The sequence below is a fragment of the Pongo pygmaeus genome, chromosome 3 (assembly GCF_028885625.2).
Source record: "Pongo pygmaeus isolate AG05252 chromosome 3, NHGRI_mPonPyg2-v2.0_pri, whole genome shotgun sequence".
NCBI lineage: Eukaryota > Metazoa > Chordata > Mammalia > Primates > Hominidae > Pongo > Pongo pygmaeus.
In genome coordinates this window covers 52,315,134-52,329,039 of record NC_072376.2, presented here as the reverse complement: position 1 = coordinate 52,329,039, position 13,906 = coordinate 52,315,134, and the positions used below count along the sequence as shown (strand labels likewise).

General features: G+C 36.9%; 1 long non-coding RNA gene across 2 annotated transcripts in view; it reads right to left on the bottom strand.

The window, feature by feature from the left end:
* Nucleotides 1-8,318, bottom strand: part of LOC134739290 (uncharacterized) — a 44,941-nt gene extending 36,623 nt beyond the window's left edge. For both annotated transcript variants that reach the window (XR_010125910.1, XR_010125911.1), the window contains exons 1-2: nucleotides 8,141-8,318; nucleotides 4,808-4,877 (exon numbers count right to left, since the gene is read on the bottom strand). This is a non-coding gene — a long non-coding RNA (uncharacterized LOC134739290). The remainder of the gene's footprint in view (nucleotides 1-4,807; nucleotides 4,878-8,140) is intronic.
* Nucleotides 8,319-13,906: the final 5,588 nt, after the last annotated feature.

The window sequence follows — 13,906 nt, the reverse complement described above, 5'->3', positions numbered from 1 at the left end:
GCTTCAATTCACCAAAAAAACTCTAACTAACCTAAATATATATATACCCAACACAGGAGCACCCAGATTCATAAAGAAAGTTCCTAGAGACTTTTAAAGGCACTTAGACTCCAACATAATAATAGTGGGAGATTTTAACACCCCACTGACAATATTAGGCAGATCATTGAGAAGGAAAATAAACAAAGATATTTAGGACCTGAACTCAGCACTGGATCAACTGGATCTGTTAGTCATCCACAGAACTCATCACCCAAATACAAGAGAATATATATTTTTCTTATCACCACATGGCACATACTCTAAAATTGATCAAATTATTGGAAAGTAAACATACTCACCAAATACAAAAAAAAAAAACCTGAAATCATAACAAAGTATCTCAGATTACACCACAATCAAATTCAAAATTAAGATTAAGAAATTCCCTCAAAATTATACAATTACATGGAAATTGAATAAACTGGTCCCAAATGACTTTTGAGTCAATAACAAAATTAAGGCAGAAATGAAAAAGTACTTCGAAACTAATGAGAACAACAATATGACATACCAGAAACTCTGGGACATGGTGAAAGCAGTGTTGAGGAAAATTTATAGCGCTAAAAGCTGCCATCAAAAGTTAGAAAGATCTCAAGTTAATAACTAAAGAACTAGAGAACTAGAGAACTAAGAGCAAACAAAGAACTAAAAGAACTGGAGAACCAAGAGCAAACAAAGCCCAAAGTTAGTTAGCAGAAGACGAGTAACAAGCAAAATCAGAACTAGACTGGAGGAGACAGAGACACACAAAAAAAATTCAAAAAATCAGTGAAATCGGGGCCTGTATTTTTAAACAAAAATAAACAAAACAGAGGAACGGCTAGACTAATAAATAAGAGAGAAGATTCAAATAAACACAATCAGAAGTGACAAAGGGGATATATTACCACTGACCCTGCAGAAATACAAGTAACCATCAGCGGAGATTAAGAATATCTCTATGCACATAAAATAGAAAACATAAGGAATGTATCAATTCTTAGACACATGCACCGTCCCAAGACTGAACCAGGAAGAAATTGAATCCCTGAACAGAGAAATAACAAGCTTTGAAATTGAGGCTGTAAAAAATAGCCTACCTACCAAAAAAAAGAAAAAAAAGAAAATAAAAAGCCCAGACTCACAGATGAATTCTACCAAAGAAGAGTTGGTACCATTCCTACTGAAACTATTCCAAAACGTTGAGGAGAAGGGACTCCTCCCTAACTGATTCTATGGCCAACATCATTCCAATACCAAAACCTGGCAGAGATACAACAAAAAAGAAAACTTCAGGCCAATATCCTTGATGAACATTGATGCAAAAATACTCAACAAAATACTAGCAAACCAAATCCAGCAGCAGATCTAAAAGCTTATCCACCATTATCAATTAGGCTTTATCCCTGGGATACAAGGCTAGTTCAACATACCAAATCAACAAATGTGATTCATCACATAAACAGAACTAAAGATAAAAACCACATAATTATCTCAATAGATGCAGAATAGCCTTTTGATAAAATTAAACATGGCTTCATGTTAAAAACTCTTAAGAAAGAAAGTGTTGAAGGAACATACCTCAAAATAATAAGAGCTGTATATGACAAACCCACAGCCAACATCATACCGAATGGGGAAAAGCTAAAGCATTCCTTTTGAAAACCAGCACAAAACAAGGATATTCACTCTCAATACTCCTATTCAACAGAGTATTGGATGTTTTGGTCAAGGCAATTAGGCAAGAGAAATAAATAAATGGTATTCGTATAGGAAGAGAGAAATTCAAACTATCTTTTGCAGATGACGCGATTCTATATATAGAAAACATGTAGTCTCAGCCCCAAAGCTTCTTAAGCTGATCAACAACTTAAGCAAAGTCTCAGGATACAAAATCAATGTGCAAAAATCACAAGCATTTCTATACACCAACAACAGTCAAGCTGAGAGCCAAATCAGAAATAAACTCCCATTCACAATTGCCATAAAAAGAATAAATACCTAGGAATACAGGTAAGTAGAAAGGTAAAAGATTTCCACAAGAAAAACTACAAACCACTGCTCAAAGAAATCAGAGATGACATCTCTGATTTGGAAAACATCTCATGCTCATGGATAGGAATAATCAATATCATTAAAATAGCCATACTGCCCAAAGTAATTCATAAATTCAATGCTATGCTTCTTAAACTACCACTGACATTCTTCACAGACCAGAAAAAACTATTTAAAAATTCATATGGAACCCAAATGTAGCCTGAATAGCCAAGGCAATCCTAAACAAAAAGAACAAAGCCAGATGCATCACGTTTCCCAACTTCAAACTATACCACAAGGCTGCAGTAACCAAAACAGCATGGTACCGTTACAAAAAGACACATAGACCAATGGAACAGAATACAGAACCCAGAAATAAGACCACACACCTACAATTATCTGATCTTCGACAAACCTGACAAAAACAATCAATGGGGAACGGACTTCCTGTTCAATAAATGGTGCTGGGATAACTGGCTAGCCATATGCAGAAGATGAAAACCAAACCCCTTTCTTACACCATACACAAAAATTAACTCAAGGTAGTTTAAGACTTAATGTAAAACCCAAAACTATTAGAACCCTGGAGGACAATCTAGTCAATACCATTCAGGACATAGTCATGGGCAAAGATTTCACAATGAAGATGCCAAAAGCAATTGCAACAAAAGCAAAAATTGGCAAATGCTGTGATCAAATTAAACTAAAGAGCTTCTGCACAGCAAAAGCAACTATCATCAGTGTGAACAGACAACCTACAGAATGGGAGAAAATTTTTGCAAACTATGCATCTGACAAAGATCTAATATAATATACAACATCTATAAGGAACATAAACAAATATACAAGAAAAAGATGAATAACCCTATAAAAAGGTTGGTAAAGGACATGAACAGACACTTTTCAAAAGAAGACATACCTGCGACCAACAATCATATGAAAAAAAGCTCAACATCACCGATCATTAGAGAAATATAAATCAAAACCACAACGTGATACCATCTAACACCAGGTGGAATGGCTGTTATTCTAAAGTCATAAAATAACAGATGCTGGTGAGGTTGTGGAGAAAAAGGAATTATACCCTGTTGATGGAAGGTGTAAATTAGCTCAACCATTGTAGAAGACAGTGTGGCAATTCCTCAAAGACCTAAAGACAGAAATACCATTTGACACAGCAATCTCATTACTGAATATATACCCAAAGGAATATAAATTATTCTACTATAAAGACACAGGTAGGCATATGTTCATTGCAACACACTTCACAAAAGCAAAGACATGGAACCGACCTAAATGCCCATCAATAACAGACTGGATAAAGAAAATGTGGTACACATACACCATTGAATACTATACAGCCAAAAAATAAGAACAAGATCATGCCCTTTGCCTTTTCAGGAACTTGGATGGAGCTAGAGGCTGTTATCCTTAGCAAATGAAGATAAGAACAGAAAATAAAATACCGCATGTTATCACTTACAAGTAAAAGCAAAATGATGACAACACATGGACACATAGAGGAGAACAACATTCACTAGGGCCTATAGGAAGGTGGAGGGTGCAAGGAGGGAGATGATCACAAAAAATAACTAATGATACTAGGTTTAATACCTAGGTGATAATCTGTACAACAAACCCACATGACACAAGTTTACCTATGTAACAAAACTGCACATGTGTCCCTGAACTTAAAATAAAGGTTAAACACATTTTTTTAAAATAGTAAGCATACCAGTGCAGACTGGAATAAGATAACAAAACTCTTAAAGGGAGAAGAGGGACAACTCAGGAAATGACTGAAGAAAAGCAGTTGAGTAAGAATAGTAATTAAGTAGGTGAAAATAATAAGAAAGCAAAAAGCAAAATATAAAATAACTTCAGGAGATGCAAAATGTGGCAGAAGAATAAAGTGAAAGCATATTACACTATGTAACTGTGTCTTGTCTAAACTAGTATTTACATATTCTACATTTTTTTAAAATTACCTCATTGGTCACAATATTGACTAAGCCAAAATGGGGACATAGACAATCATGGTATTAGAATTTGGGAGGGGTGGTGTGTCTGTGTGTGTGTGCATCTGTGTGTGTATTGTGTGTGTTCCCTAATCCACTCATTAAAGTTGACTTTTGTGGATTTGAGTACATATGACTTTCTTCACTGCTTCTTTATCACAGCTATTACACCATATTCTAACAATGTATTGATATGTGTATCACCCTCAGTAGATGTAAATCCTCTGAATAACAGAATTTGTCAATTATCCTTGCATATTCCATGTAGAGCAGATAATCTTTCTTATAATGATTCTAAAGGAATACTAAAGATGTGTGAATGAATGAACACATTAATGTTTTTGATTATTTTTGCCCTAACTTGTTTGTTCAAAACAAACTTGGAATCATATTATGAAACTTTATATCTGCAATAGGTGTACATAATTAATATTCACTCCTAAATAGATTAGTGAATTTGTACATTCTTCAAAATAACAATGACATGGGCAATTACAGAATCCTGGATAAAGCTGACTTTGAAATTTAAAAAAGTTGAAATATTTCTGCAATATTTTTATTTGAAAGAAGATTCTAATATAGTATTTCCCCTTCCTCCTTCACACAGAAATATAGATTGGACAGACAGATGATAGATAGGTGGATAGATAGATAGATGGATAGATAGATGATATGTAGATGATACAGAAAAATAGTAAAGCAAATTTGAAAAAAGCTTGAAAGCATATTACCTCTTACTTTTGTTCCAGGGCTCCACCTCTTGCAGTGTATCCATATTCTGATCTCATTCTCTAATTTGTACTGAGAAAATGAATTGTTATAGTGGAGACTGTCAATGAACTGTTCAGGAAGACATATTATTAATTTTTAAAATAAAGCTGCTAAAGCTAATAAGATCAATCATTTCAATCATTGTCTATAAAGTGACTTTATATTTCCCTAAGTCATCAAAATTTTATCAAGGAAGAAAAATGGAGTAGGCTCAATTAATAAAACTAATACTGTTTAGAAGAAAATGCTATAAAATGAATTCTATCTGATTTACTTATGGGATATTGTCACTAATTAGGTTTTCCAGAAATGGATGCTGAGGAGAGTGATATGCACCATTTTTGATTGGACTGATATCCTTTGGGAGGAAGTAGAGCAAGTCACTGAAAAATAAATAATAACTCTAAAATAAAAAGCAACTTAAATTTGTATTATAATGAAAAAATTAATTTTAATTAATTTTATTTATTCCACACTATGTTCTCTTTGAAAACTTCTGGTTTTGAAATTTAATTTCAAAATATTTTTAAAAATCTAATTTATGTTATTGTTAAGGGTACATACATTAATCAATTAAAAATGAAGAAATTAAAAGAAAATATTCTCTGCTGAATAATGTACCATTACTCTGCTCACACCAAGTATCAACATAATTGTACTTATTATAATTAACACAATACTTAATTTACGGAGTATTAATAACTTATAAATTTATTTCAAATAGACATTCCTGAATATGTGTATCAAAAATTGAAACAAATCGTTTACTTCATGTATGAAGATAACAATCACTTAAGGTTCAACAGATATATACAATTATAACAATAAAAATATGAAGAACATCATTTTTTAAATAACATAATTAAACTTCATGTAAAACAAGATCTTCAAACTGTCTTTTACTCTCATGGATAATTTACTCCTACACTGTGTCAGTGTGTTTACTTTAGGACCTGAGGGCTGAGACTGTTTCTTGTTAATAGCTAAGAAGTAGCACACTAGAGACACCTTTAAACTCATCTTTGCGTAAGTTACATTTTAGTTGGCTTTATTCCTTCTATTTTGTTTTCTCTTCCTGAAATAATGTCTTCCTTTGCTCCTGGGTTATTTCCAACTGTGTTCTGCAGCTGTTGGTTCAGTTCATGATAAACAATTGATTACACAGATCATAAAACAAGTTAATCAGTCTGGGACTTTGGTAATGAAAAATAAAGCTCCAGCAAGTTAATATATCAGTTTTAAGTAGAGAAGGTATCTAAAACTAATTAAACACTGGTCTCAGTGAGAGTGATTTCCTAAAACCTTTATATTCCTTAGAACCACAGTTTTCATCATGTTAGTGTCAAATTACAATTTCATCTTTTGAATTGTTATAATTGAGTACTATGAAACAAACACTATGTTATAGAAGTGACCTTGCAATTAAAGTTTGTAAGAAGTTAAAAACTGTCATGTAAGGATCCACCCTACCAGACACTGTATTTCCCTTTGTCCTGGAGTAACTGATTATTAATAAGTGATTTCCCATGGGAAGATAATTTCTAAGAAACAGTCAACATAGTTGTAGAGGGAACAACTGTTATACTAGTGACACCTTTATCATTGCTTTATTGAGTAGAGGTTTTTTAAAATACTGGGTGACACAGATGAACACTAAACTCATAGTTTTCAATATGTATCTAATGTAATGGTCTAACCAGGATTTTGGGTTAATTCTGATATTAATTCAGCATCTCTAAGATGTCTGGTATAAAGGTTCTTCATATTAAAAGGCAACATATAATATAATAAATGTTTGTATTACATCTGTATGATATGTAGTGAAATGATTGTTGTGGCAATAACGAGAGTCTATAATCTACTGAAAAATGGAACCAACTTACAAAATAATGGTTATTCATACATACTGAAATAGAAAATGCCATGTGGTGCATGGAAGATCAGTATAGATACCATGCAAATGTTGCAAATTCTATGTTCCTTTATGTTTGTGGTCAAAAACAAAGAACACCCAAGAATGGTAGACAAGTATGAGTGCTTGTGCTTCACTAACCTTTCATTCGAGACTGTGCTAACATTTTATTTGCTAGAACTGTTCTCATTTAGCATTTAGAAATTAGCATGCTAAGACATATAATATAGTAGTGTCATGCCACATCTTAAGGACTCACTTGGCATATCATTAAAAAAATTATTGGACATTGTCATCTTCAGGCACATATGCCTAAAATCAGTTAAATAATTAGAAATCTGAAATCAACACCTAAACCTTTTTCAAATATTATGAGTGTTCTCATCGGGTTAAGAACTTCAGAGTTTTATCCGCTATGTTTGCAAAGTGTCTACATGATGCCATGCTGACTTCCACCTTTGGATATATTCTTGAAAGAAGAATATTTCAAGTCCCCCCAAAGTACATTTTATTTGTCATTTCCTTCATTTCCAAAAGTGAATAATTGATTCAATACTCCTTAGGCAGATAACATCACAAACCTTATGAACCACATCCTAGTTAATTAACCATACTTTTTTTTTTTTTCAGCAGGCAGCTGAGGGCACAGGTGCATTTTGGGGTATAGATTACTTACTCAGAAAAACAAGGTATGTCTTTATGTTAACTGGGTGAAAAGTAGCTTTGCACCATATATTCCCTTCAAGAATTCATTGCAAGTTGTTTGTTTTATACATAGTCCACAATGAAAGCTATTGTTTGCTTGTCCAGTAATGCACAAGAGGACTACTATTTGGTTTCTGGAAAAATGTATACTAAAACATATTCTAAAAAGAAGCTACCTTAACTTTTAATTATGTCAAATTTTGCACATATTTGTGGCTTTCTATTTTGTGTACTCTCTCTCACCAGTCATGCTTGCAAATAAATGTATAAAATTTATTAGAAAATAATAATGAATTAGCTATTCTATCCCTTGAAATTCTTTGTTCTGTTTTTCGGTGTTCCGGGAGGAGCCAAGATGGCCGAATAGGAACAGCTCTGGTCTACAGCTCCCAGCGCGAGCGACGCAGAAGACGGGTGATTTCTGCATTTCCATCTGAGGTACTGTGTTCATCTCACTAGGGAGTGCCAGACAGTGGGCGCAGGTCAGTGGGTGAGCGCACCGTGCGCCAGCCGAAGCAGGGGCGAGGCATTGCCTCACTCGGGAAGCGCAAGGGGTCAGGGAGTTCCCCTTCCAGGGGTGACAGACAGCACCTGGAAAATCGGGCCTCTCCCACCCGAATACTGTGCTTTTCCGACAGGCTTAGGAAACGGTGCCCCAGGAGAGTATAGCACGCACCTGGCTCAGAGGGTCCTACGCCCACGGAGTCTCGCTGATCGCTAGCACAGCAGTCTGAGATCAAACAGCAAGTAGGCAGCGAGGCTGGTGGAGGGGCGCCCGCCATTGCCCAGGCTCGCTTAGGTAAACAAAGCAGCCTGGAAGCTTGAACTGGGTGGAGCCCACCACAGCTCAAGGAGGCCTGCCTGCCTCTGTAGGCTCCACCTCTGGGGGCAGGGCACAGACAAACAAAAAGACAGCAGTAACCTCTGCAGACTTAAATGTCCCTGTCTGACAGCTTTGAGGAGAGCAGTGGTTCTCCCAGCACACAGCTGGAGATCTGAGAACGGGCTGACTGCCTCCTCAAGTGGGTCCCTGACCCCTGACCCCTGAGCAGCCTAACTGGGAGGCACCCCCCAGCAGGGGCAGACCGACACCTCACACGGCCGGCCAGGTACTCCAACAGACCTGCAGCTGAGGGTCCTGTCTGTTAGAAGGAAAACTAACAGAAAGGACATCCACACCAAAAACCCATCTGTACATCACCATCATCAAAGACCAAAAGTACATAAAACCACAAAGATGGGGAAAAAACAGAGCAGAAAAACTGGAAACTCTAAAAAGCAGAGTACCTCTCCTCCTCCAAAGGAACGCAGTTCCTCACCAGCAACGGAACAAAGCTGGATGGAGAATGACTTTGACGAGCTGAGAGAAGAAGGCTTCAGACGATCAAATTACTCCGAGCTACGGGAGGATATTCAAACCAAAGGCAAAGAAGTTGAAAACTTTGAAAAAAATTTAGAAGAATGTATAACTAGAATAACCAATACAGAGAAGTGCTTAAAGGAGCTGATGGAGCTGAAAACCAAGGCTCGAGAACTACGTGAAGAATGCAGAAGCCTCAGGAGCCGATGCGATCAAATGGAAGAAAGGGTATCAGCCCTGGAAGATGAAATGAATGAAATGAAGCAAGAAGGGAAGTTTAGAGAAAAAAGAATAAAAAGAAACGAGCAAAGCCTCCAAGAAATGTGGGACTATGTGAAAAGACCAAATCTACGTCTGATTGGTGTACCTGAAAGTGACGGGGAGAATGGAACCAAGTTAGAAAACACTCTGCAGGATATTATCCAGGAGAACTTCCCCAATCTAGCAAGGCAGGCCAACATTCAGATTCAGGAAATACAGAGAATGCCACAAAGATACTCCTCGAGAAGAGCAACTCCAAGACACATAATTGTCAGATTCACCAAAGTTGAAATGAAGGAAAAAATGTTAAGGGCAGCCAGAGAGAAAGGTCGGGTTACCATCAAAGGGAAGCCCATCAGACTAACAGCGGATCTCTCGGCAGAAACCCTACAAGCCAGAAGAGAGTGGGGGCCAATATTCAACATTCTTAAAGAAAAGAATTTTCAACCCAGAATTTCATATCCTGCCAAACTAAGCTTCATAAGTGAAGGAGAAATAAAATACTTTACAGACAAGCAAATGCTGAGAGATTTTGTCACCACCAGGCCTGCCCTAAAAGAGCTCCTGAAGGAAGCGCTAAACATGGAAAGGCACAACCGGTACCAGCCACTGCAAAAATCATACTGAAATGTAAAGACCATCGAGACTAGGAAGAGACTGCATCAACTAACGAGCAAAATATCCAGCTAACATCATAATGACAGGATCAAATGCACACATAACAATATTAACTTTAAATGTAAATGGACTAAATGCTCCAATTAAAAGACACAGACTGGCAAATTGGATAAAGACTCAAGACCCATCAGTGTGCTGTATTCAGGAAACCCATCTCACGTGCAGAGACACACATAGGCTCAAAATAAAAGGATGGAGGAAGATCTACCAAGCAAATGGAAAACAAAAAAAGGCAGGGGTTGCAATCCTAGTCTCTGATAAAACAGACTTTAAACCAACAAAGATCAAAAGAGACAAAGAAGGCCATTACATAATGGTAAAGGGATTAACTCAACAAGAAGAGCTAACTATCCTAAATATATATGCACCCAATACAGGAGCACCCAGATTCATAAAGCAAGTCCTGAGTGACCTACAAAGAGACTTAGACTCCCAAACATTAATAATGGGAGACTTTAACACTCCACTGTCAACATTAGACAGATCAACGAGACAGAAAGTCAACAAGGATACCCAGGAATTGAACTCAGCTCTGCACCAAGCGGACCTAATAGACATCTACAGAACTCTCCACCCCAAATCAACAGAATATACATTTTTTTCAGCACCACACCACACCTATTCCAAAATTGACCATATACTTGGAAGTAAAGCTCTCCTCAATAAATGTAAAAGAACAGAAATTGTAACAAACTGTCTCTCAGATCACAGTGCAATCAAGCTAGAACTCAGGATTAAGAATCTCACTCAAAACTGCTCAACTACGTGGAAACTGAACAACCTGCTCCTGAATGACTACTGGGTACATAATGAAATGAAGGCAGAAATAAAGATGTTCTTTGAAACCAATGAGAACCAAGACACAACATACCAGAATCTCTGGGATGCATTCAAAGCAGTGTGTAGAGGGAAATTTATAGCACTAAATGCCCACAAGAGAAAGCAAGAAAGATCCAAAATTGACACCCTAACATCACAATTAAAAGAACTAGAAAAGCAAGAGCAAACACATTCAAAAGCTAGCAGAAGGCAAGAAATAACTAAAATCAGAGCAGAACTGAAGGAAATAGAGACACAAAAAACCCTTCAAAAAATCAATGAATCCAGGAGCTGGTTTTTTGAAAGGATCAACAAAATTGATAGACCGCTAGCAAGATTAATAAAGAAAAAAAGAGAGAAGAATCAAATAGATGCAATAAAAAATGATAAAGGGGATATCACCACCGATCCCACAGAAATACAAACTACCATCAGAGAATATTACAAACACCTCTATGCAAATAAACTAGAAAATCTAGAAGAAATGGATAAATTCCTCAACACATACACCCTCCCAAGACTAAACCAGGAAGAAGTTGAATCTCTGAATAGACCAATAACAGGAGCTGAAATTGTGGCAATAATCAATAGCTTACCAACCAAAAAGAGTCCAGGACCAGATGGGTTCACAGCCGAATTCTACCAGAGGTACAAGGAGGAGCTGGTACCATTCCTTCTGAAACTATTCCAATCAATAGAAAAAGAGGGAATCCTCCCTAACTCATTTTATGAGGCCAGCATCATCCTGATACCAAAGCCTGGCAGAGACACAACAAAAAAAGAGAATTTTAGACCAATATCCTTGATGAACATTGATGCAAAAATCCTCAATAAAATACTGGCAAACAGAATCCAGCAGCACATCAAAAAGCTTATCCACCATGATCAAGTGGGCTTCATCCCTGGGATGCAAGGCTGGTTCAATATACGCAAATCAATAAATGTAATCCAGCATATAAACAGAACCAAAGACAAAAACCACATGATTATCTCAATAGATGCAGAAAAGGCCTTTGACAAAATTCAACAACCCTTCATGCTAAAAACTCTCAATAAATTAGGAATTGATGGGACGTATCTCAAAATAATAAGAGCTATTTATGACAAACCCACAGCCAATATCATACTGAATGGGCAAAAACTGGAAGCATTCCCTTTGAAAACTGGCACAAGACAGGGATGCCCTCTCTCACCACTTCTATTCAACATAGTGTTGGAAGTTCTGGCCAAGGCAATTAGGCAGGAGAAGGAAATCAAGGGTATTCAATTAGGAAAAGAGGAAGTCAAATTGTCCCTGTTTGCAGATGACATGATAGTATATCTAGAAAACCCCATTGTCTCAGCCCAAAATCTCCTTAAGCTGATAAGCAACTTCAGCAAAGTCTCAGGATACAAAATCAATGTGCAAAAATCACAAGCATTCTTATACATCAATAACAGACAAACAGAGAGCCAAATCATGAGTGAACTCCCATTCACAATTGCTTCAAAGAGAATAAAATACCTAGGAATCCAACTTACAAGGGATGTGAAAGACCTCTTCAAGGAGAACTACAAACCACTGCTCAAGGAAATAAAAGAGGATACAAACAAGTGGAAGAACATTCCATGCTCATGGGTAGGAAGAATCAATATCATGAAAATGGCCATCCTTCCCAAGGTAATTTACAGATTCAATGCCATCCCCATCAAGCTACCAATGACTTTCTTCACAGAATTGGAAAAAACTACTTTAAAGTTCATATGGAACCAAAAAAGAGCCCGCATCGCCAAGTCAATCCTAAGCCAAAAGAACAAAGCTGGAGGCATCACACTACCTGACTTCAAACTATACTACAAGGCTACAGTAACCAAAACAGCATGGTACTGGTACCAAAACAGAGATATTGATCAATGGAACAGAACAGAGCCGTCAGAAATAATGGCACATATCTACAAGTATCTGATCTTTGACAAACCTGACAAAAACAAGAAATGGGGAAAGGATTCCCTATTTAATAAATGGTGCTGGGAAAACTGGCTAGCCATATGTAGAAAGCTGAAACTGGATCCCTTCCTTACACCGTATACAAAAATCAATTCAAGATGGATTAAAGACTTAAATGTTAGACCTAAAACCATAAAAACCCTAGAAGAAAACCTAGGCATTACCATTCAGGACATAGGCATGGGCAAGGACTTCATGTCTAAAACACCAAAAGCAATGGCAACAAAAGCCAAAATTGACAAATGGGATCTAATTAAACTCAAGAGCTTCTGCACAGCAAAAGAAACTACCATCAGAGTGAACAGGCAACCTACAAAATGGGAGAAAATTTTCGCAACCTACTCATCTGACAAAGGGCTAATATCCAGAATCTACAATGAACTCCAACAAATTTACAAGAAAAAAACAAACAACCCCATCAAAAAGTGGGCGAAGGACATGAACAGACACTTCTCAAAAGAAGACATTTATGCAGCCAAAAAACACATGAAAAAATGCTCACCATCACTGGCCATCAGAGAAATGCAAATCAAAACCACAATGAGATACCATCTCACACCAGTTAGAATGGCAATCATTAAAAAGTCAGGAAACAACAGGTGTTGGAGAGGATGTGGAGAAATAGGAACACTTTTACACTGTTGGTGGGACTGTAAACTAGTTCAACCCTTGTGGAAGTCAGTGTGGCGATTCCTCAGGGATCTAGAACTAGAAATTCCATTTGACCCAGCCATCCCATTACTGGGTATATACCCAAAGGACTATAAATCATGCTGCTATAAAGACACATGCACACGTATGTTTATTGCCGCATTATTTACAATAGCAAAGACTTGGAACCAACCCAAATGTCCAACAATGATAGACTGGATTAAGAAAATGTGGCACATATACACCATGGAATACTATGCAGCCATAAAAAATGATGAGTTCACGTCCTTTGTAGGGACATGGATGAAATTGGAAATCATCATTCTCAGTAAACTATCACAAGAACAAAAAACCAAACACCGCATATTCTCACTCATAGGTGGGAATTGAACAATGAGAACACATGGACACAGGAAGGGGAACATCACACTTCGGGGACTGTTGTGGGGTGGAGGGAGGGGGGAGGGATAGCATTGGGAGATATACCTAATGCTAGATGACGAGTTGGTGGGTGCAGCGCACCAGCATGGCACATGTATACTTATGTAACTTACCTGCACATTGTGCACATGTACCATAAAACCTAAAGTATAATAATAATAAAAATAAAATAAAATAAAAAAAAAAAAGAAATTCTTTGTTCAAATGTGTATTATAATGTTTGACTATGCATTGATATTGGAAGG